General features: G+C 42.1%; 1 long non-coding RNA gene across 1 annotated transcript in view; it reads right to left on the reverse strand.

Annotated features, from left to right (window-relative positions):
- LOC308533450 overlaps window positions 1-25,443 on the reverse strand; it is a 295,328-nt gene that overhangs the window by 93,607 nt on the left and 176,278 nt on the right. The window contains exons 5-6 of the long non-coding RNA XR_013997090.1: window positions 21,277-21,480; window positions 20,264-20,454 (exon numbers count right to left, since the gene is read on the reverse strand). This is a non-coding gene — a long non-coding RNA (uncharacterized lncRNA). The remainder of the gene's footprint in view (window positions 1-20,263; window positions 20,455-21,276; window positions 21,481-25,443) is intronic.

The following is a 25,443-nucleotide window of genomic DNA, read 5'->3' on the forward strand; positions in this document are numbered from 1 at the left end:
ACTCTGGAGCAACCTGCCCCCGGAGAGTGGCTCCGTACCCCAGGCTGACACAGCTGCCACTCTCTTGTCAGTGTCGCAGCAGGACTATTGTACCCTTGTTCTATCCAGCGGGGAAGAAAGTGTTAGTCTCACAAGTCATTCATGCTTCCTCCAGGAAGGAAGACCTGGCACAGCTCAACAGCCACACTAGTCACATGATCCCAACTAACTGGAAGAGGGCAAGAAAACAGCATCCTCCCAGAAACCAGATGAGGGGACTCAGATAAAGGAGAGCGCGAGAGTCTATACACAACACCTCCCTATACGTATGGTCCTTCTCCGTTTATAGAACTCACATACAGTGTGGGATCATTGTTTTAAAGAGGGATCTCTTTTTTTTTAATTGAATTTGTTGGGGTGGCATTGGTTAATAAAGCCACACAGGGTTCAAGTATACAACTCAATAAAACATGAATTCAGCCCTGGGTGGTGCCCAGTGATTAGAGTGTCTGCCCATCCATGGAAAGGTCTCAAGTTCAATTCCTGGTCAAGGGCATGCACCTGATTGCAGGTGGGGGAGTCAACCAATAACTGGTTCTCTCTCACATCAATGTCTCTCTCTCTCTCTCTCTCTCTCTCTTTCTCTCTCTCTCTCTCTCTCTCTTTCCCTTTCCCCCCTTTTCCACTGTCTCTAAAAATCAATGAAAATAATATCCCTGGATTTCAGAAAAACAGAGATGGTCACTGGAGAGAGACTGCCAGGACTCCAGAGGGAACGTGAGGAAATCTGCGGGAGCAGTGGGTGGCCAGGCGTCACTGAATACGACTGAAAACTGTGTGAAGGAGTTGGAAGTGGGCCGAGAGGAGAGGGGCCGAGGACGGAATGCACAGTGGCTTGGCATGAGTGTGAAAGCTCTCAGAATCAAGGAAGTCCCACCAAATAGTACAAGTCTATGTCAGAAATGCAAACTGAGAGAGAGAGAGAAGAGAGAGAAAGAGAAAGAGAGAGAGAGAGAGAGAGAGAGAGAGAGAGAGAGAGAGAGAGAGAGAGAGGCCAGAGTTACCTCCACCCGCATGGCCCTACCCGTGATGAAATGCCAACTAACCTAGGCTACCACGATTCAGACACATGATTTAACAACTACCATGGGCTACCGCTATTCCAACACATGCTTTAACAACATGTTTCTTCTTTAGAAGTTTTTCCTCCATTCCATAGAACAAATCAAAGAGACAACGAAATTTGTCTGATCTAAGTTCTCTTTTTTTTCCCCTGGGCCTAAGAATTTTTAAACAATACTTAGTCTCCTTTCAGCTTTCTCTTTCAGATGAAATAGAAGCTCTTTGTTTTGACCTTTACAGCTTGTCAAACTATCCTTTCTATTCTAAACTTTCATATGATAACAAAGAGTTGTAAACTCTGCGGACTCTGGCATATAGCTTACAGGGCATAAGTCTGCTGCGCCACCAATCCGGTGCTGTTTAAAAGGGCAGATGTGATGCTGACTGTAAAAATACTTGCCGGGTGTGCTGTACATATGAGTGTTTTGGGGGGTTTCCTGGTCTGGTCTTTATAATTTTTGGCTTACTGAGTATTTTATTATTCCTACCTAATATTAGAGTTGTGTTTCTGGTTGCACTTAGAGGTAGTAGTGAGTTTGATTTAAAAAACAAACAAACAGTTTACTTCCCCTAGAAACTGGTGAGCAGGTCGCAGCTAGCAGCTCTACAGAGCCTCCTATAAAAGAATTTAATAAGGGCTTCCCCCGCCTCCCTTTTGCAAGAGGTGAGGCCTATTTTATTCCTTCTCCTCACCCATCGTAATAGCTTTTTACGTTATTAAGAAATCGTCAACATGTGCATTATTCAGGAGCTGTGACAGATCACTCTCCCACCAATTAGTGCCACTAGAATGAGTGTTAGAAACCACGGAGGGTAGGAGAGAGAGAAAGGGGAGTTTTCTTGGAACTGCTGTTGTCTGCATCTGAGAGGTGACAGATTAGAGCCACCACACAGGCCATCTCCCCTCCCTCCCGCCAGTGTCCCTGGTAGTGGTAGCATTGTAATTAACCTGGGTGACCAAGGGAAGGTACTTGTCTGTCAGTCACATCTGGGAATGGGCCATTGGCCAGAGTAGATGTGGCCACTGCATGAGCAGGCAGATTTGAGAGACGGAAGTTCCTAAACAAAGGAGTTAGGGCTCTTGCCTCTTGGCACATCGCCCTTAACTCCTGGCTTGCGGGGCTCTCATACTCCTGCATTTGCCCACATGGCTCGTGGCCATGTTGCACCCCACACACAATGGACTAATGGACCACAACTAGCCTGATGCTATACCGGATGCAGCCTGTAGGTATTACTTAAAGCATTGTCTAAAACCCAAAAGAGTTATCTAGGCACCCTTCCCAGCTCTCTGCAGAGGCACTGCAAACAATGACAAGCAAATTGGGAGAGCTGGATCCATTCAATATTGAAATAAATCCAAGAGAATCTTCCAAGATTGCCTAGCAGAGTGGTTAGTTAAGAGCCAAGTGTAGGCCCTGGGAAACTCTGGTTTTGCTTCCAGCTCTGCTGAATCCCCAGCTGTGCATCTTCCAGGACTGGATTAAGGGAGATGGGCCTTTGGAAATGGAGGGATATAATTCTATAAAAATAAAACTTTCTACCACATCTCATCCTCCTGTGAGGGCCTCCAGAAATTCTTATTCCAGCGGTACGCCAAGAACCCCATTCCCACTAGCAACAGAGAAAGACCATCCACATATGACTCTGCTAACAGTAGGACATCCAGGGGTCTACCTCGGTCATGCAGCCTGAAGATGGGTTCAACTGGCTGGTGCTCCATCTCAGCCACCTCGGGCCTGGATTGTCTCTACCTGCTCCTTGCACTAGCCACAGTTACAGAAGAAGATAGAAGACATAGCTGGTCACCCAGGAGTAAGTTCCTACCTGCTGAAATGTGGGAGAGCATGTATATTAGTGTTCTAGGGTTGCTGTAACAAGGTCTCACAAATGGGTGGCCTAGAACAGCAGAAATGTATCGTCTTACAGTTACGGAGGTCAAGAGTCTAAAATCAAGAAGAAGGCAGGGCCATGTATCTTCTGAAGGCACCAGTGAGAGTCTGTTCCAGGCCTCTCTCCTTGTAGATGATTTGTAGCTTTGGCTTATCGATGTAATTGGACAATCAAAAGGTCCAGGCTGCCTGTCACTACTTGAGCCAATTAAGCAGAGACAGGGTTGCATCCTATATAAGCATTTTTTCCCAATACTGCTGGCGGGATGGGATAGCAGCTGGTCATCCACAAAAATCTGCTCTGCTCCCCACCATAAGCCAGCTGTTTACATTGGGACGAGGAATACATGGGGAAGCTGGCAAAAGGGTATGCCAAATGGGCAGTTTACAGGTAATGCGGGCTGGGGATTTGCAAAGGCCTGCAGGTATACAAACATCATTGATGTTTCTGTCTCTCTCTCCCTCTCCCTTCCTCTCTAAAATCAATAAAAATATTTTTTTTTTTAAAAAGAAACATACTGATACCCCGAATGGCAAGCTGGATTCCGGGTTCTTGTCCTATGAAGTCTGAAGAATAAAAATTCGTGGGCAAAAGGATTTTAAGCGAAAGTATGGAAATTTATTGCAAGCTTATACAAACTCACCCCTGGGAAAGGATCCCCAAACGGGGACACACACCCCCACCGGGGAGGGGTCCCCAAAAATGGAAAAAATCCAGTGAGTCTCTTTGTCCAAGGGTTTATAAATGCTGGCAGCTTCTTTGTCTATACATGCTGCTGTCTAATTGGACCCTTCCTCATTTTATGTCCCCCATGTTTTTTTCCAAAGTGGGTGGTTTTCCCTTCTCTAGCTGGTATCAGTTTCAAAGTTTCAAAACTCCCCGGCGGCTGCTCCTCCTCTTGTAAGATTCTCCTTTTTTCTGTGCCTGTAAATTAAACATTCTAGAGGTTTGGAACTGTCTCCGCCCATCACGTATGCATTCCTTTCCGATGGACCCTTCCCTAACTGCCTCTTCTTTTCTCTAAACCCTTTCAATACTTGAGAGCTCTCATTGGATTCAAAAAATATATTCTTCCTCTGCTTAGTTAATTTTATAAGGCTTTTTAAATTTGGAAATATATAAAGACTTTACATCGGTATGAAGATGAAGCAGCCATCCAGACTGGAAAAGATACCAGGTTGGGCCTTTGGAGACCTGGGTTCTCTGCCCAGCTGCTAATTAGCCATGGGATTCTAGGACAGCATCTTCACCTGGCTGGGTCCCAGTTTCCTCATCCATAACACGAGAGAGTTGGATAAGATGATCTCTGAGACTCCTTTCAGCGCTAAAATTCTGTGATCTGATGAACCATCTCTTTTCAATTGATTAAAATGAGTGGTAAGAGATTTCCTAAAGTAAACAAGCCAGGCATGACTCCAATTTGTTTTCCCATTTTTACTTTTCATTCAATTTTCCACCTCAGAGTGTTTGGAGGGATGCAAAGTACATATTTCTGAACTGTCATTAAGCAATGGCACCTGAAATCTTCCTTTACGATGACTAACACATTGCCATTTTTAAAGTCGTTTAGACAGAAAATGTAAAAGGAAATAGAGCCTGTACAAAAGTTGACTTTGTTTTAGACATGTAGGGATTCAACGACCTTTTAATTAGTTATCTGAAAGCTCGTAAGTTGGAAGAATATCAAAGCAAAGAAGGGTTGATGGGAAAATAAACCCTACTATTTCTGCCACCAACTAAGGAATGGATCAGTCCAAACCAGTTTAATGGAACTGGCGAGCGGGCGCCTTTGTGGATGGATGGTCACAATCCGCCAACATCACATGACCTCATTTGTTGACTCAGTGGTTTAAAAGAAGCATTCTGTTTCCCATGGTTGTGCTTCAGCGTACTCTACTCCATGGGGGCTGCTGTGGCTAAGATTTCAGCCAAGGGTAGCTTTCTGGCACAATTTCCATCAGAGCAATACTCATAGTCTATTATGGCCACCAAATGTCAAAATATTAAAGTTGTATGATGAGCGGCAAAGTGAAATGATCTCAGTGACTTAGTTTTCTTTTTTAAAGATAATTTACATTTTTAAAAGTATTTTAACAGCATAAAGAAAACTACAACTCAAATCTTGATGGAATAAAAAACAAATTTGTGCCCAGCCAGCATGGCTCTGTGGTTGAGCGTCGACCTGTGAACCAGGAGGTCATAGTTAGATTCCCTATCAAATATGCATGGGTTGCAGGCTCGATCCCCAGTGGGGGGCATGCAGGAGGCAGCCAATCAATGATTCCCTCTCATCATTGATGTTTCTATCTCTCTCTCTTCTGCTCTGAAATCAATAAAAATATATATTTTTTAAATGTGTGGAGGTTTTTGTTTTGTTTTTTACAGCATGGTATGGAAAGGGAGCAGGGGGTAGGGAATAAAAAAGGATAGAAGAATAATCTGTGTATGAAACTTTAAAATAAATGAGATAAAGTCGATGGCAGAATTAAAAATCTATGTACTCCACAGGAAGCAGGCATAGGAACAGAAGGAGGAGCAATAGTTCCCCTTCAGTGGAAGAACCATGTGCAGATATTCACAAAGACATTCATTAGAAGTGGCCCCTCATTTTCACTTGTAATCGCAAGTTGGGAATTCCGGGTTCTTTTGAGAGCACTAATATGTGCCTATTATTGGTCAGACAGAATGGGCTACATATTTTAAGGGGTCCAGAGCAAACTGAAATCGCAAGGCGCCTTGTTCAATTATTACAAAGACTTTCAAGATGACAACAACAGAGCATTAAACCCAGGGCAGGACCCTGTGCAACTGTACAGGTCACGGGCTCATAAAGTTGACCCTGATGCCAGCCAGGTTCACAGTCATATTAGCTCCCATTCTCTGACTGAACTGGACAATAGCTGTGTGCCATTATCTCGGCTTTATAGATGGCCATTGAAGTTGAGAGGTTTACTGAGGTCAATAGCTGGTTAGAGCTCAAATCTCCTCCCAATAGGCTTAGAGCTTCCCACCACCTCAGCCACACACAATATACGGAGGCCAGCGAAACAATTGATATTATACTTGAATTTTTAGTCCTCCTTCAGTCAGATACAACTCTTAATCATGCCTTACCGCTTCTCTTTGTGCTTGGCTCATGGGTTTTGCACAGAATATTAGCTAAATAAATAAGTAGGTAAACATGGCATTCATTAAACTAATTGTATGCTTTGGTAATTCATCTTAATGTTTTTGAAAGCATTGCCACATGCCTTATTCTTCAGTGGTTGTTATTGTTGGGTGTTTTAAGTTATTCTTTTGATTTACAAATCCCTGGCAATCTGAGCCCGATAGAGGACAAAAGAAATGTCTCGCCACATTCATTTAAACTATTTGCTAAGCCCTGTGCTAGCCACTGGAAATAAGTACACACATATGTACACACCTTTTCCCTTAAAGGCCTGGCCATCTATTAGAACTGACATGAAAACTAGAGAAAAACACAGCAGTGTAATAAGCACAACAACACGGTGTGGACGGGCTCAGCACAGAAACAGAAATAAATCAGACTGAAGACTTTGAAAGGGTTTTCAAAGAACAAGATTCTTTTCAAAGGTGAGTAAAAGGGATTTAGATGAAAAACTGTGGAAGAAAATTTCAAAAGTAGGAACAAAAATTGCAAAGGTCTATTAAATGCCAACCGTGGAGAAAGCATGCATATGCCAAGTGGTGGCAGACAAAATGAAAGCAGATAGGGGGAAGACCATCAAGGGACCTTGAGTACAAAGCTTAGAATGCTGGCTTCACTCCTAAAAGCTTTAAGGAACCATTCTAGGAGCCAAATGGCAAAAGACATGGCTCTCAATCAGAAGCCACTTAGAAATGGGAATCCTGGGCTTCGTAGTTAAAACCTGGCCCCAATCTTCCCAGCTGTATTCATCTCAGTTCTCCATAATCCTGATCTCACAAATGTCCCAAGGATCCTGAGAATGAGAAGAACCATACTTCATGGACGCCTTATAAGAATTTATTGCATGCCCGAATACCCCTCACAACCCCGGCTTTGGTCATGCCAGCCCGACCAGCTTCACCATGCAACTATAGGCATACGATCAGACCTGCGTGATGGGGGATCTGCAGGTCTTGGAGGATCCAGGATCTTCAAAGCCAGGGTGCCCTTTGTGGCAATTCTGTAAGCTTAACGGACCTCTCAGTCACCTTTTATGCCCATCATCAATCTAAGTCCTTCCAATTTAACCCATTAGTTATTTCTCAACCTTACCCCCTCCATGTCTTGTTCTCACTACCTGTCAGGGAGGGATTTGTCCTGAATAAGCATATACCTCCCATCTGACCTCCAGCTTTAGTTCTCCTGTGCTGGAATTCACCCTGTGCCCAGCTGCCGGAATAACACACACAAAGCACGCATCTGACCAGTTCTATTTCCTGCTAAGATCTTCTTCATCCTCTACTTGAGGAAGTCCAAGGCCATTGACATGGCATGTAAGGCCACTCATAACTAGCTCCTGCCTACCTCCTGGCCTTGTTTATCCTCCTACCTCTCTGTCTGCAGTCCTCGATGACATAAAACTGCTTATGATTCATGCATACACATCATGTTTCACCTTCCCAGGCTTTTCTCACTGATTCCCTCTGCCTACAATTCACTGGACATTATTTTCCTGGCTGATTCTGACTCGCTCTTAAAGAGTTGATTTAGTCAGCATCTCCACAAAACTACCTTTTACTCTCTCAGCCCCAGTGACAGGTGTCTCTCCTCTAGGATCCCATAAGTACTCTTGATATAGATCTTCCCGAATTGCATCATCACTCATCATCACTATCACTTACATATCCATCTCCTATTTGGACTGTGAATTCTCGGGGACTCTCACCATATCAGAGTGCCTATACCCCCTGATGTGTATGTGTGTGCATATCATGGCTTTCTAAATTCGGGTCCCAGGATGGAAAGGAAGAAACGAGGTAAGACAGGTAGAAATAAATGTTACATGACCATAAAGGACCATCGAGGAAATAACTTCCTGTTGTTTTTCCCTGCTGCTCAGACCTAGAACACTTAATGAATAAAGAAATTCCACAGAAAGTCACGGGAAAGAAGAAGGTGATTCTCGCTCTACCTTGGATTCCCCACAGAAAAGGGTTTTAAAATAACCACCACCCCTCATGAAAATCGAAAAGCAAATCGTTTTCCATTTCCCCTGGACAAGGTAGGCCATGGGATGCAACTCTATTAAGACAAAATTAACAAAGCATCAACAGCCCTAATGTGTTTTTACTTTCTTTGCCTAATGAGATCGTTCGAAGGCAACCATCCATTCTGAGATGGTAAGGAAGTCTCACTTGAGGTGGTAAGACAGCCAGGAAGATAAAGACTTTTTTTTCCTATCGTTTTAAAGTATAGCGCAGGACTAATTGGAAGACGAGAAACAATCCCAGTGCCTTGTAAATTGCAATCCACACTGCAACTCCTAGCACAGTTAGAAGTCAATTAAGGGAGGCCCAGGATTAAGACGTCATAGAGGCTAAATTATCTCACGCCAGCAGGAAAGACTCGTTTCCTCAGTTCAGGTTCCTGGTCTTTGGAGCAGAAGTGGTTTCAAAGGGGAAAGAAAACACAGACAATTGTGGGTTGTTGGATTTCTGCAAGCTAAGGAAATTGAAAAGATTCTAAATATGTAGCCAGCCCTTCAATATTCCTTAATTAATGAATTTCTCTTTTAGATGCTTCAACTATAAGTCTCAGATCTTTAGGTTCATTGGAAGAGTTAAAAAATACCAAAACATGGAATAAAGCACATCATCCTGTGGTTTCCTCCACAGGTTTTTTTTCCTATTTTATGGGATAAAATAAGTGAAATACAAGTTTAATCATAAGAAATAAAGTGTCAGCAGTGACGTTCACAGCCAGTTTCTGTACTTGGAATCCTGTAGCATGTTTCTATGATATAATTGTAGGGTTTTGCTTACGCAATAAAATAATTCCAACAATAAAAACCATTAGTGCACAGGTGTTCTACAATGTTCTTAGAGAGTTTGGCAGGAGTTGGCATGCATCTGATAATTCACTACCAAACCCCAAGCTTCTATGCAGAGACATGGTTTCACATGGAAGAGGCTTTTCGCACACCTGCAGTAATCCAGCAAAAACAGAATGGGAAGCAAGGGGCCTGGGGAACACATATCCTGCCCCCTTTAGATGAATGTTGAAGTATTAAGAAAACCTCACACACAAAAAGGCAGCATTGTCATTTAAGTTCCAGCATAAAGGGAACAAGCCACATTCTGATCTCACTGCAAACGTAAAAGTTATAACATGACATTTAAAATAACTGTGTTGTCTTGTAGTGAGGCGACATTCAGTCAATTGGTCTCCAAACATTCACTGAGCAAGTTTCTTATGGTGACCTCTTGTACTGGGCTTCAAAAACAAAGATGATACCCTGACTGGGTGGCCCAGTTGGATGGAGTGTTGTCATGTACACCAAAGGGTTACTGGTTCGATTCCTGGCCAGGGCATATACCTAGGTTTCAAGTTCGATCCCCAGTCAGGGTGCATATGTGAGGCAACTAATCAATGTTTCTCTTCTCTCCTCTCCTCTCCTCTCCTCTCCTCTCCTCTCCTCTCCTCTCCTCTCCTCTCCTCTCCTCTCCTCTCCTCTTTTCTTCTTCTTCTTCTTCTTCTTCTTCTTCTTCTTCTTCTTCTTCTTCTTCTTCTTCTTCTTCTTCTTCTTCTCTCTCTCTCTCTCTCTCTCTCTCTCTCTCTCTCTCTCTCTCTCTCTCTCTCCAATAAAAACATATCCTCAGGTGAGGATTAAAATTAAGATCAAGATGATGTGAACTCATACCTACGCCTTACCTTACACTGGATTCTACGAGCCAGCAAAATCCTTTTAGGGGGTCTGTTTATGCATCACCCGCATTTAAAGCAGATTGAACCAAAGCCGCCTGGTTGTGATGCGGGGCAGGAACCCTCAGAACAGCTCTGTAAACCCCTGCCGCTCAGCCTGCGTGCAGAGCCTGAACCCCAGCCAGAGAAAAATCCTGAAACATGTTACACAATAATTTCATGAGGGACATGTTACATTGCTCGTTTTTGAATGTTAGCAGAAGGTCTTATTTCTTTCCCTTTGTCTTGTTAGCCAGCATTGACTTGAGCCAACTACCTCCAAGAAGCGACAACCTGGAAAACACTGCAGTTGGCATGAAGTCAATTCCCTTAGGTGATCGCCCTCCCATCAGCTCCCTCTTCCATTATGTCCTGAGGGTCCTCTCACAGAAAGAACAAGACAGACCTGGAAGGGCCATCCCTTCCTTCAGAGTCTGAATAGCCCTTGGGAAGGAGAATAAGAATGTGGATTGAAAAGAAAGAAAGCTCTTCTGGTTACATCCAATTCCAGCTCCAAGAATTTTCCCTGGAGGTGGTTTCCCTGGAGCCCTTAGTTACAGTGGTTCCCAACCTTTCTAATGCCCCGACCCTTTCATACAGTTCCTCATGTTGTGGTGACCCCCAACCATAAAATTATTTTCAGTGCTACTTCATCACTGTAATGTTGCTACTGTTATGCATCGTAATGTAAATATCTGATATGCAGGATGTATTTTCATTGTTTGCGACCCACAGGTTGAGAACCGCTGCAACAGGGCCCTGTCAGGGCCTTCCTCATCCCTCCCTGTTCTGTCTCATTTCCTCTTCACCCTCCCACCACTGCCCATCATTTCTGTGGGCAAAAACTACTGATATTCTGAATTCCTCTCACTGGGGGAAATCCTGACCCTGTGGCAAGTCCATGAGGAGCTAAAATTTAGTCAGGGCATCCTATTGAAGAAAACTCTGAAGAAAAATATCCAAAGGGTGAGCCTAAGCCAAAGTATGTCCACATGCTAAGGGTCCAACATATGTCCAAATGGCTAAGGGGCCACATGGCTAATGCCAAGTTCAAAGGGAAAAGTCGGTTGCAGAGGGGAAATCAAATCAGAGGTCAAGATCCAGGAGGACACGGGAGGAGAGCGGAATCCGATCAGGAAGTAAGCAAGGTGGTGCCGGGCGGCGGTCCTGCATCTCACTGGCCTCGGTGACTCATCCACTTGCGTTATCAGGCCCATGGATGGAGGTGACTGGCTGAAAGGTACAGAACTGGGGCCAATGTTGACTGCTTTCGAAAACTCTTATTTTTTTTTTAATTGTCACCTCTTTAAGTTATAGGTACTTCTTTACTACCCATTGAGAGTCTAACAGTGAAACAGATGAAAAATTTGATTCTCTCTGACCCTGAAGGCCAGTGGTTAAAGACCAAAAAATCTTTCCCCTGTTGGGGAAAAAAAGGTAAGAGGGGAGAAATGGACCCTGTAATATGTCTAAGCTACCCGGAAGCTTTTCTTCTGTTATTCCTTTACATTCAAGCCCCGTGTTTCCAAACAGGGGACTATGAGCTTCCAGGACATAGAAAGCATTCACACAGCATCCATCTGAATCCAGCCCTGAGGTAAGTGTTGTAGAAGTCAGGAAAGTTGCAAAATACAGTCCCTGCTCCAAAGGCTTTTACAATCTCAGTAGAAAGACAGGAAATTTATGGATGAAGCTGCAAATGCAGGTATGTTTCAACTGGATTTTACTAGGTAACAAACCACATCAAAACTTCATGGCCTAAACGAATCCTTTATTTGCTTACTATTCTGTGGATTGATGATGTAAGTTGCACTCTCATATCTAGGGCAGGGGTGGGCACTTTTTGACTCGAGGGCCACCATGGGTTCTTAAACTGGACCGGAGGGCCGGAACAAAAGCATGGATAGAGTGTTTGTGGGAACTAATATAAATTCAAAGTAAACATCATTACATAAAAGGATACGGTCTTTTTTTTTTTTTTTTTAGTTTTATTCATTTCAAATGGGCCAGACCCGGCCCACGGGCCATAGTTTGCCCACGGCTGATCTAGGGCCACAGCCAGGACAGCTAGCTGGCAAGTCTATATTGGATACACCTTTCGCTCCACAGGAGAAAGAGGGCTGGCATGTTCATAGAGTGGACACATTGCAAGAGTGGAAAGGCCAGGGAGAGGCTGCAAGGCCTCCAGGATAAATTTACAACTTGCACATTGTACGGGCACATTCTGACGGTCAAATCAAGACATGAACAGGCCCTAATTCAAGAGGTGGAGAGCCAGCTCCATCTCTTTATGGGACAAGCCACAGAGAATCTTTGGTCTCATGCATTTATTTGTTTATTTATATTGATTAAGGGAGTAGACATGTAAGGGGTTGGCTTCTCAGATTGTCCACCCAGCCCAGTGCTTCAGGATGAATGGTTACTGATTCGTAGATTGTCCAGCTCGCCCGTGGATACTGTAACCCCTTACAACTGTGTACGGCCTCATTTCTATAATAAATCTCTTAGCCCCCAATACTCACAATGGCTCTGCTTCCCTGGCTGAACCCCAACAGAATCAAAGTATGTCAGAATATGACATCACAGGATAAGTGCCTAAGAAAATCCTCTAAGTGGGCTTGCTATTGAGGAGTACTATGCACCCCCCCACTCCGATGTTACAGCGGTTCTCAACCTTCCTAATGCCACGACCCTTTAATACAGTTCCTCATGCTGTGGTGACCCCCAACCATAAAATTATTTTCGTTGCTACTTCATCACTGTAATGTTGCTACTGTAATGAATCGTAATGTAAATATCTGATATGCAGGATATATTTTCATTGTTCACGACCCACAGGTTGAGAACTGCTGAATAGGGGGAGCTCCATCAACGAAACTCTCCTGGCTTCTCTCCACCCCCAGCCTCTCTCCCAGTTGGTGAGCTTGGGATAAGGAAGTGGGACTGTACAGCTGTCCTTTCCTCCACCCCCTGGGAGTGAGCCTGCCCACAAGAGCGTGCATTCTGCCACTCTGACAGGGCGCTCTCTGCAGTGGGCCAGCTCTTCCAATGCTGGGTGATGAGAGCCACTTGACACCTTCTCCAGCCTTCTCAGAATAAAGGGGGCTTTATTCTGAGGAAGCCCCGTTGAGTCCACAGGCCGACGCTCTATCCACTGAGCCAAACTGGTTAGGGCCTGATAAGTATTTTTAATACTGTAAGGCAGTATTATGTTCGCACATCTGGGGGCTTCCTCTGCCCTATTTCTGTATATTTCTCAACTGGTTCGGAAATCAGCCGGGGAAGAGAAGTGTTTCATTGTGGGCTCCCTGGGGCCCCAGAACAGGTTACTCAAGGAGAGCTGCCTGAGAAAGCTTTTCACCAGCTCTTGAAAGAGGTAATGGGAACAGAATAAAAGAGAAATGAGAAGGCAGACGAGGAAGACAATATGAGCAAAGGAATGATTCAGCAGGCAGGTGAAGGAAGATTCGTTTGAGGAATGGCACTGAGTTGTTAAGTGTGTAAATGAGAAATAACGAGGGGTGGAATGTGACAAGGAACAGACAGTGAGGCACCTGATGGGCCTTCAAGACTAAATATAAGTTTTTAACAAGTTATTCTAATTTTGTGTCGATTATTATACTTTCTCCTAAAATTAAATTTGATGATCATCTTTAATTCCAATTTAATGAAATGTGCAATTGGCTCTTTTATTGCTTATATATGCTTCTTAGCAACTAAGTCAGAGAGATGAACTATCAATGTAATAATGGTCACATACTCTGATTTGTAAGGGTCCCTTCCAGCAACCTTACTTTATTTGACTTTACTTAGAATATATTATGCTGCCTTACAATATTAAAAATACTTATCAGGCCCTAACCAGTTTGGCTCAGTGGATAGAGCGTCGGCCTGCGGACTCAAGGGTCCCAGGTTCGATTCCGGTCAAGGGCATGTACCTTGGTTGCAGGCACATCCCCAGTGGGGAGTGTGCAGGAGGTGGTTGATCGATGTTTCTCTCTCATCGATGTTTCTAGCTCTCTATCCCTCTCCCTTCCTCTCTGTAAAAAATCAATAAAATATATTTTTTTAAAAAATACTTACCAGGAATAGAACCCCTTTTCTACATGATAAAAAGTTAGTTCGCGGTGCTTTAATAAGGAGGACAAAGGAGAGAGGCAGACAGTGTGATAGAAACATTGTACCCTGGCTCAGTATTTGTCAGGAATTTAACCAATGAATTGCATCTCAGTGTCTGAGTTCATCTGTGTATTATGCATTACCCTGTTGGAAAAATGTACCAATATTTCTCTTTGGTCCCCTTTCTATCCTGCCCCTCCCACTCCTACATTTAAAATTCATTTTTCTTTCTGGTCCAAGCCTAATGAGACTATGATCAATGTATCTCGAACTGACCCTGTCTTCAAGTCTTCAATCATACCTTCTCTGTCGGATCCACTACTCTCTCCTCTTTGTCAACTGATGGATTTATTTAGTTAAGAGAACTAAAAATGCAGTCACGCCTCAACTCCACAAACAGGCCTCTGGTTTGATTGTCTGCATTTTATGAAATCCAGCCAACTGCGGAAACGAAACTAGGGCTTCACAGAATCTGTCTCCAGGCTGGTAATATTTTTTCTTCCTCGGTGGAAACATTTTATAGTCTGCCTCTTCCTCAAGGCACTTTATGGGGGGTGGACTCCCCCGGGTTGCTTTCCTGAGGCTAAGGTTCTGAGGTTATATCTCAGAAGCTCTATTCCAAAGCAGTTTTGTGTGTGTTTGTTTTCTCATGAATGAGGTGTCCACGGTCGCTTTCTCCTTAACGGGCTCCGCAGGGTCAGCGCCCACCAAGGGGATGCCGGGGTGGGCCGCCTAGACACCAACTGCCCGCTGCCCACAGAGGCGCCTAAGGACTAAGGACTGAGGAGGGTTGCCATGACCACAAACCTAAGGCCCTTTCAGCCGGCCTTTCCCACTTCTGTAGTTGCACCAACTTCACATTCAGCCTTAAAAGGACTTTATGTTCGCACACTGTTTGATGACTTGGACAAAATGCTTTGACATATACTTCCATGTAACTTGTTATTTCAAACTTTCCTGTAGGTCGCCCTTTTCTTTAAACTCTCCTTTGGGTAGATGGATAGCCTGAACTTTTGACAGGTTGAGTTACTTGCCTTAGTTAGCAGGACAAACAAGTGAGGGGCTGGTTCAGACCAGCTTCCTGATTCTTCCTCCTGTGCCAATTCCTCAACCTCCTGATTCTGCTCTGACCCCTGCCACCAGCACCATGCAGATCTCCATTCCAAGCCCCCACAATGCCATCTCCACAACCACAGCCTTTGTCTCTTGCTACTCCTACCTCTGTGCTTCATGTTCACTGGGCTACAGCGCATCCTATTACATGGTGGTATACTCCAGAATACACTGCGATTTCTTCCACTGTCTATTTTCTGGCCTCATGCATCTCTTCTTATCTTTTCAATACTTACACCCCTGCACCTACACCTACAATAGCCATCACCAAGACCATCTCAGATCCCATGAGCCACCAACCTTCCCAGGTGACCTTGCTTCAAGTCTATTTCCCAAGGATGGCCTTCGCCTCATGGGAGGAAGATGGAAGTTTCATCTTACTAATCCAACTGAAATGAAATATTCTCCAAAAGCAATCAATCTCAATTAAATTGATCTCTCTTTTGTCATTGGTAGGTCATGGCTCTGATAAACAATCATTCACATTTGGAAAGAGGGAGAATCAAGTAAAGCCTAATTGAATTCTGAAACCACTTGGGAAATAGTCATGGCTGTGAGAGGGCTGCGATGGTGCAAGGAACACTAGGAAAACCATTTGTGTAGCGAGCACACTGTATGTTTTATCTTGACAAGGTTCATGAGAGAAACCACTCTGGGGTCAGAAATCAGGCACATTTTCCATTAAAAGTAAAACACATCCTCCATCTCGGGTGCTTTACAGCAGCAAAGCATTGGGAAAAATAGCTGTCTCATCGCTGCCTCAATACCCAACCAGGAAGACAACAAAATTTTAATTTTAAAAAAGCTGGGTAGGGAATCATTAGGAGGATAGGGTTCTCGACTCTTTAAATAATCTGCATTGCATTGTTTCACTGAACCCCAATCCCAATTAGCCAAAGAAAGAAGAAAGTTTGGGAATATCTCATCCCACTTCCAAAAATCACCAATATAGCACAGAATACATAAGAATAATGTTTTATATTAATCTAAACATTTTTATACATTCTTAGTATTATTCTCTCCACAACCTTGGGAGGCAGTGGATAGTACATTATTTTTGCAAGTGACTGAGCTGGGAGAGAAAAATCTTCTGCCAAGTTTGACATAGCTGGTTGGTGACAGCATTGGATGGAAACCTGAATTGGCTGAACGTTCGTCCAGAACACCCAGATTCACACCAGCCTTTTATGCTACTTCCATACTCGTCATCATCTTCCAGGCATTCCTTAGAATCGATAAAAATTAAATTTTTAATTGAGATCTTACTGATTCATTGTGCTCTGGGTATGAGCCAAACAGAACAAAACTATAATTTCAATAAAATGGACATTTAAATGTAAATAGATCTAATGTCTTGCATGAAAGGCTCCTGCCTTGAATTTCTTGTAGCACCTCTCTTTCAAAGAGCTGAGGAAAGTCCGCAGCCACTAGCTAATCCTCCCAACATGCCTAGGAAGGGCCCCGTGGGCAGTTTTCATTACGCCTGGCACACAAATAGAAAAACCGAAACACAGATGGTGGAAAGGGAAGCTGTGGAAGAGATTTCCCAGAACCACTCGACAGAGCAGACCCAGGACACTGTTTTCCAGGCCTCTCCATTTGACCACATTTTTTAAGTTAAGATACTTCCAATGGCAGATTATCATTAAAAACTCTGTTTAATTTGCAATGCACACATTCTTTAAGCAGTAGGAAAATAAAGAGTTCAGAGTGTGGGAATGTTGTGAGGGGCAAACAGTATGTATGCAAAGTGCTTGGCAAGAGTAGCTAACGGGTAGCATGGACATAAGAAATGGTAACAGAAATTAGTCTCTGCCTAAAAAAAAAAAAAAAAAAAAAAATGAGGCTGCTGATGTAGATACTTAAATATTTATGGGAGAAGCTAAGGGGAAAAAAGAAAAGTGAGAAAGAAAGAAAACTTTTTAAATGGAAAATGTGGCTCGCTGTCCTTTTCCTGTGGCTTGTTAGTCTTGTAAAATGGTTTTTTTTTATCTTCTGTAATATGGGGATTTGGTGATCTAAATGTCATTCTAAAATGTATATTTTGGCTGTAACATTTTTTAACGGTGCCTTTAATGGAAGTCAACTCCACCTCAATGTACAGACTTCTTTGTTTGAATTGCCAATAGTTACCTCAACCTAACCAATAAATTTTATGCAGACATATTCTATCTATCGTGGTTGGTTTCAACTTTAGTGTAAAAGAATTACAAGCATTTTAAAAATTAACTAAATACATTTAACTATATTGCAGTAGCCCCCAGAGGTACTTTTTCTATTTTTTAAATCCTTTGCTTGACTATCTCCCAAAATCAAACATCTTTTTATTTATGCCCACGACTGGCAGATTCACTCTGATGTATGTAGGGCCTATGATTAGGATGATGAAAACTCTGCTTAGCAAATTGGAGGAAAGATGTTAGAAAAATTCATGTGCTTCATTGGCCATTTGACTTTCTTTATGGCTACCGTCCATCTTTTACCCCTTTATTCTAATGCAGAGCTCCTGCCCACCGGGGAAGCCTTGAAATGGTTGTCTGTCTTCTGGTCTGTCAGACTCAGTTACTCTGCTCCATATGATACTACAGCTACCCTTACATTAAAAAGCAATGAACAAACATGCTTTATTGCTTAGAAGGATGGATTGCTAAATGAGAAAAACTGAATTGCTCTTAACCTTCCCTAGGTAGTGTAGGCAACGACGACTCTTCCCATGTTTAATCCACGATTCAATGTGTGAAAATAAATAAATAAAACGAGCGCTGACAAAGGTGGCAATATAATATCCTTTCATCCGCAGTTCACGGTGCACTTAAAAATAATGATTTCGAAAGGGACATTTGAAAACACTGGATCTTAAGAACGCATATTTTGCTTATTCTTGTGTTTGTTGATTTGAGCGCTTTGCGGTCAGCCCAGTAAATAGTCAGTTTGCTTGGCACAGACTGTGCAGGAATCTAATAGAAAGCAATATTGTTGAAAATGGATATCAATTGAAAACAGAGAGCAGTGTCAACTCTTCCCCACTGGGAACAGACAACAATAAAACCAGTCGAGCATTACACAGCAGAGCCTGCCAAATGTCATTAGAATGGAGAAAAAAGGAAAGGAACACGGCCGGGAGAGAAGCACTTGGCTTATTCCCCCTCCAATTTAAAGAAAAAAGGAAAGGGACATGGTAGGGGGAAAACTTGCTTTGCTTTATTATTTTTTCCTCCAATTTAAAAAGAAAGAAAGAAAGAGAACTGGTCAGGGGTAGGAGGAGAACATCTAAAGAATAAGGACAATAAAATTATTCCAGAATTGTCCACGCCAGTTTCATCATTCTCTTAGGGCTGACATACTCTCTTTTCCTTCTAAAAGTGATTATTATAAAGATTTTCAAATAAGTTTTCTTTCTCTTCAGCTGATCCTTTTGCCCCTGGTGACTCTTTTAAGCAGGTGCATTTGTAGTCACAGAGTTCTCAATTTTTAAACCAACATTTTGATGTTCTTCATGGTAACCCTGTTTCTATCATCATTTAAGTAATGGATCTGAGTTCTGATTTGGGGGAGGGGGGGCTTTTGCACATTTATACATTTGTATTGTTATCATCAAGCTTTAGTGGAGAGTCTTGCAGAAGGAATGGGCTACAAAGAAGCTCTATTTCTGGGTGAAAAGAAATGTTTACAGTAGCTCTGAAATCTGTTAATTGATAGCAACATACAAGAATAATTGCTGGGCAGCAGACAAGGAGGACAGACCCGTTACCCACCACCGTCCCCACCTGAAGGCAAATTGGAAGCCAGTGGCTTAGCCTCAAAGCTGCTGTCAGATCTGTGGCATTTTCATTGATGATTTGTAAATTTTCAAACAAAGAAAAATTGTCTTTTACAGACAATGGCCAAGCCTCTGAACAGCCAGCCAAGAGCTCCCCCTAGTGAGGTTACATGCATAATAGTGTGAACTCCCACCTATTCTCATACACACACACACACACACACACACACACACTTAGACTGGACTCTTTAGTCCAAAATGATGTGCAGTCTCACATTCTTCCAAAAAGACATGGGGGGGAAAAATCCCCAAACTCTCCTGGATTTTTCCACCTATTCATTGTTAAACCCCACACCCAGCATTAGTGAAGTCTCCCTTACAAGGCAAAACTGTCATTCTGATCATATCATTTTGGAATGGTAATAATCACATATTGGCTCCAAATCTGCATCCTGAAGTAGATGCTATCAACATAGAAAGTCCTCGGGGGCAGCATATTATCATGTAATTAGCATAATAACTTGGTTGTGTAAACAAAACAAGACAGGCTTACATCTGAGAAATAACATCTTCTACTGTACTGGTGTCTTCAGCTTCTACAGGAAAAAAACCTATTGTCCTTGGCCAGTCTTTTATTGTTGCGGAAGCCCTGCTGTGATTAAACACCTACTAATACATGCAAGCAGCCTTCGATGGAAGTGCCCTGCAGTTGTACGCATGCATACACATGCCCGTATATTGTAGTGAAGAACAATAAACAGAACACTCATCCTACTCATAGTTAACGGAACTAATTTGCTATAACAACAGCATTGCATCTCCCAGATCAACCTTAATTCCTTCAAATACATTTTGGCTCCCTCCAAAAAGATCGTTCATTGGTTTTATGAGTCTTGATAGGGCTCAGAAGGAAGAACAGGCATTCCTTGGGGGAAAGAAGGGAGCAAATGTAGAAATCAGATGCAGAGATGAAAGGGATTTAATGTTTGACTAAAAATTCTTTGAAAGCCATATCAAGATTTTCAGCAAAATGCAAATGATGGCCATTTTATAAGCAACTGCTGCGGGTGTTAAGCATCTAGTTCTCCCTAGCTCCTGCTAATATGTTGTTTTTTTCTTAAACTACAGATGCACAAGACCAGGAATAATAGCTCTAAGATGACAAAGGTGACCTGTTTCCCTGGGAGTTTTTAAACTTGAATGCAGTTTGTGAGATGCTATATGTTTATATGCAAACCCTGAAACCCTCAGACATCAAAACGACACAGGATAGGTTATTTTTTTATGGAGTGTCACTTTTTGTCATCAAGCTCCTCTGAGTAAAAATCATGTGCATATGGAAAACTAAATTTGAATAAATCCATTGGCTCATAAATACTACTACTTACCTCTGAGGAGGATGGCGACAGTTAACGCTAAAGCCTTTGAAAAGCTTTAGTGAGCCTTAGCTGGTTTGGTTCAGTAGATAGAGCATCGGCCTGTGGACTAAAGGGTCCTGGGTTCAATTCCAGGTCAAGGGCACATGCCTGGGTTGCATGCAGGAGGTAGCTGATGTTTCTATCTTCCTCTCCCTTCCTCTCTGAAATCAATAAAAATATATTTTTTTTAAAAAAAGGAAAGCTTTAGTGAGACACACACACATTCATATAAATATAAACAATACTTTTTTGTTTTATTACAATATTTTCTAGTTGGTATTTTAATAAGTTCATATAATATACTCAGATCTTTGTTCTTTCCATGATTCTTACACCTCTACCAGACAAAAAGAAAATAGGTGAGGTGATTGGGGTATAGGTGAGGTGATGGGGAAGACAGTACTAAGCCATTCAATGGGATAAATGTAGATGTCACCAATTTTACCACCATTGGCCAAATGATGAGTCCAGAAACTTCACTTTCCTAAAACCCTCACCAATGATGAACTCCTCTACAATTCATTGTGAAACTGTGGGTGTATAACTCAGTCTTTGAAGACTGATTTTCTTCCCTTACAAAGGGGGAATTATAATCTTAACACCTCCCTGAATCAACAGGAAGCCGCTATGTAAAGAACTGAAATTAGACCTATTAAGTTAATTAAAATTCTGCGGGCATCTCTGAGAGTGTAATTTGGCCCAATGTGTTTAAAAAAAAAAAATCATGAAAATTAGCTAATGAATATCGTGCAGTCGCTTTCCTAACATAAAATAAGTCAACCATTTAAATTGCACAAATTCCAAAATGGTCTAATTTATAATACATTGCAGTTTCCTTGTTGTTGTTGTTTTTTAGAAGTGCTTAACCTAATAACGTGGTGAGATTGTACTTTTTAAAGAAAATTCCAATCTTTCATGAATTAACAAGGTATTTACAGCTGAATTTTCATATGAGCTTAGCTACAACCTTCCTAAATACTGACCTCTGACAATATTGACTCCTGCTGAAATTCATGACTCAGAATTTGGTGCTGCTGTTTCCACTAGTTGGGAATTCAAAAATCTCAGGCTTCCAAACCAGTGTTGACAACAACTCACTATTGACCGTGAGCAGCCATCGTGTCCTTGGACTCGGCTTCTTCATCTGTAAATTATGGTGAACATCTCCTTTCAGGCTCCATAGGTCACTACGGGAATCAAATGAGATAGTATGTGTCGTAAGTGCTTTACATATTAGAAAGTGCTAGAAAAATATATGCACTGCTATTTTGAAAAGTAATATCTTAATTAATGACCTGTGTAATCATCTTTTAAGACTTTCTCCCAATGATTTCTCTAAGGTTCTTTCTTTTTCTTTCAGAAAACCATAGATGTTGACTTTTTTATCTACACAGATTTATTTTTGAAAAACACAACACTAAAAAACAAATGAACAAAAAAGCAACCCCTGGTACCAGTGGGAATTTAGTTTGGAATCAGTCCCAGCCACTCTTCTCTCATCAGAATTGTCCCCCAGTGGTATGAGAACACGGTCCATATTTATAAAACATCACGCTCCTTTGGTTTCTTTGGTTTGGGTTTTCCTAGGCTGAAAGGTGCAGTCCAAGGGCTTTTCATTGGATAATTTGCAGAGAGGGTCCCAATGCCACTAGATAGAAGCTCTGTCTGCCCTTGACTCCACCATAAGCAAAATGGAAGGAATAGCCACCAAAATTTGTTTCCCATTTTATAAGTGCAACCATATGGAATACTATCTATAATAATAAAAGTGTAATATGCTAATTAGACCGAATGTCCTTCCAGACAACCTTCCAGATGAAGCCACAGTGGTAAGGGCCAAGGGAGCCGCCGCCGCGGTGGGGCCAAGCCCCTTGCACAAATTTCATGCATTGGGCCTCTAGTTTAGCAATAAAAAGAATTAAATTACTGATACACACAACATAGGTAAAATCTCAAATATATTCATACTAAATAAAAGAAGCTAAACTCACAAGGCGTGGGTCATTTCATTCATAAGACACGCTAGAAAATGCAAAACTATAGGACCATAGGACAGAAAACAGAAAAGCAATAGCCAGGGGCTGTGGTGAAAGAGAGAGGAGGACAGAGGGCCAGGAAACTTCTGCAGGTGAGGGAACTGGGCCATATCTTGACTGTGGCAGTTACATGATTCCATGTTTGTCAAAGCTCACACTCAAAGGGGGGGATTTTACTTTATGCAAATTATAGCTCAATGAACCTGACCTTAAAAGAAGACAAATCATGAAAAAATAAAAATGGGCTTGTTCTCTTGCTTCCATTGTGCTTCTTTCTTTAAAGTCAAATTGCATTTCCAGCGGAATCGAACTTTCCTGGCACGATGAAGTCCGACTAAGCTGATCAGACACTTAACTGAATGTGGTTAAACGTGGAAATAAAATTTTCACATTGACCACATTCATGATTAATTATCAGAGAGTCCATATATTTTTGTATTTGTCTTACAATGATCACCATTTCATTTTTATTGTTTTCTAAATGGTAGCAAAAGATTTCAAGTGTGAAGCATAGTTTAAAGGTCTCCTCCATCCTCACCTAGCCCCTAGAGCAGTGGTTCTCAGCCTTCCTAATGCCGCGACCCTTTAATACAGTTCCTCATGTTGTGGTGACCCCCAACCATAAAATTATTTTTGTTGCTACTTCATAACTGTAATTTTGCTACTGTTATGAATTGTAATGTAAGTATTTGATATGCAGGATGTATTTAGGCGAACCCTGTGAAAGGGTCATTCGACCCCCAAAGGGGTCGCGACCCACAGGTTGAGAACCACTGCCCTAGAGAATGGTGCATAACTTTGTTTTATAGGTGTTGCCCAATAGGTATGGGAAAATGTCCCATTATATGGAGCTGTCAGTAAAAAATTTCATTTTGGCTACAAGAGGTCACTTAAATTGAATTCTGAGTACAATATATACCCAGAAATATCAGATCAAGGTCCCAAAGAAGAGAATATAAAATAAATGAATCAAAAATAGCCCCTAGGTTTCTGCCAAAAATTGCAACCCATATACTGTACAAGTGGCTGTAAAGTGTTCTTCCATTTTAAAAATTAGGGTTCAGCCTCCAGCTTCAATTCTTATCAATCAAATTCTATCACTTATAAAACAGGCAGAGGAATCAGCAGGCAACTCCTTCCTGGGACATCGCTGCCAAAGGAACTTAAGGGGGGGTGCAATTTAGAGTGGGGGGTTGTGAAGGAAGAGTACAGTACCCCCTCTTTCTAAATCCCTGTTCCATTCCTTCTGTCATAAATTGCCATATAAAACAATGCCTAAACACTATTGCACTGAAAATACAATTATTTGCAGGTGTCTCAAAGCCATTTTAGGCTCATTCACTCTTCTCCTCACTGACATTGGTTTAATCTGTGAAAATCAGATCACAATCATGCCAGGCTTTTTACCTCATTAGTTTCCTATTGTCTGTTCTGAGGCATTGCATACATTTCTAGCTCCAGGCAAGACTGGCCCTTGTCTGCCCTCTGCTTCTATCCCTTCCCCATTTTCATTCTTATAAGTAAGAAACCCTTTTAACTCAATAATTTAATTACCTCTGGAGATAATTCAGAAAAATTTTACCTGCATCCTTTTTTGTTTTTTAACTGGCAAGCTTGGGAGATAAATTTATTTGTGGTTTTTATTCAAATCCTACAGGACATAAACATGAAATCCATACTCCCAGGATTTGCTCTTTAGATAAACAGTAATTCTCTGTAGATTGTACGTAATATAAAATACCATTCTTCTTCTGTGTGTTAAATCACAGCAACAATATTTCTTGGCAAATTCCAGTCTCTTGTATGTCTTTATCAATTTGAATAGTAAGAATTACCTAGCATTATTTAAACTATATTTGGATTGGGGTTAGCCAGATCCATGACTTCGTACCAGGGATGTTAATGAGAGCAGGGCAAACCCTTGATTTTCAGCATTTATTACAGCAATTTTTACTTCTCCAGATGCCACTCTGTACACATAGCAGATAAAGTGCTGAAATGTCTTGTCAACTGATCATATAATAAGAAAACGTGTCTCATATTTTGGCTTCTACGCTGTTCCTGAATGATTCTGATACATAGTGGAGGCTCCGAAATCTAATTTTCTAATTTGGGGCCCAGGGTCAGCGACTCTAGGCCTCAGAAATTGGGGTCAATAAAGAAAATTGCTGAGAGTCATTTGAGCGACTGCGTAGTTCCGGGTCTGCTATGCTATTTCATTATTAAAGAGATCTGTTACATTTAGACAATGGCATGAGCGGTTACATTCATTGTTTATTTCCTTACTGAATATCAGCAGCAGGTTATCTGCCATACCAGGAGCTTCAGACCTCCTGAATACACACGTTTTACTTCCTTACAGGGAAAAACACAGGGGTAAGAACCTGTGACTGTGTAAGGACATCACAATCCACATTGTCATTCCTGACTCGGCCTGTGCCAGGAACACAGGACAATTTACATATGCGCTAATCAAATATTTGCGGGCTGGGGACTCTGGCTGCATAGCTCTGGATCGGGATTAGGTGACGCGCCTTGGATTCCAGCCAGGTTGGCGGCTCTCCGTTTTTAAAACAATAACCACCTGCCTAACGAAGCCAGCAAGCGTTTCCCTCTCGCCATGCGTTAGCTTTAGGATCAGCGGAAATCTTCCTGCTGCCCCGATTGAAATGCAAGAGCTGCGAGGTTGAAAACTGAAATCTTGCACTAAGCACTTCATTGCTGCTGGCTTTTAATTTTTTTTTTTTTCCTCTCTTCGAAAATGACATGCACAAAGCAGCTTCAGACTCTGTAATCAGATATTTTGCCTCGTACTACTGTGTGGCGTGGGAGGCTTTCTTTTCCTTTTTTCTTTTAGAGAACTAGACGTGCACAACCAATACTTTCGGGGTGTATGCTTACAGATATGCTACCCAGGGAATGGGCCCCTCGCTGCTGCTGGGTGACATTTGCAGATTCTGACCAAGCTAAATGAGTAAGATAAACTCAGACTGGTTAACTTTCCCGGGGCCAAAGGCCTTCCCTTCAGATTAAGTCAAAACTCGCGTTCCTTTGCTTGCTGTCCAGCATTTCAACCATCAATGGGCACGTGTGTGGCAAGGAGAGGTCTTGGCA

The sequence above is a fragment of the Myotis nattereri genome (genome assembly GCF_964212035.1).
Source record: "Myotis nattereri genome assembly, chromosome: 17".
NCBI classification, from domain to species: Eukaryota; Metazoa; Chordata; class Mammalia; order Chiroptera; family Vespertilionidae; genus Myotis; species Myotis nattereri.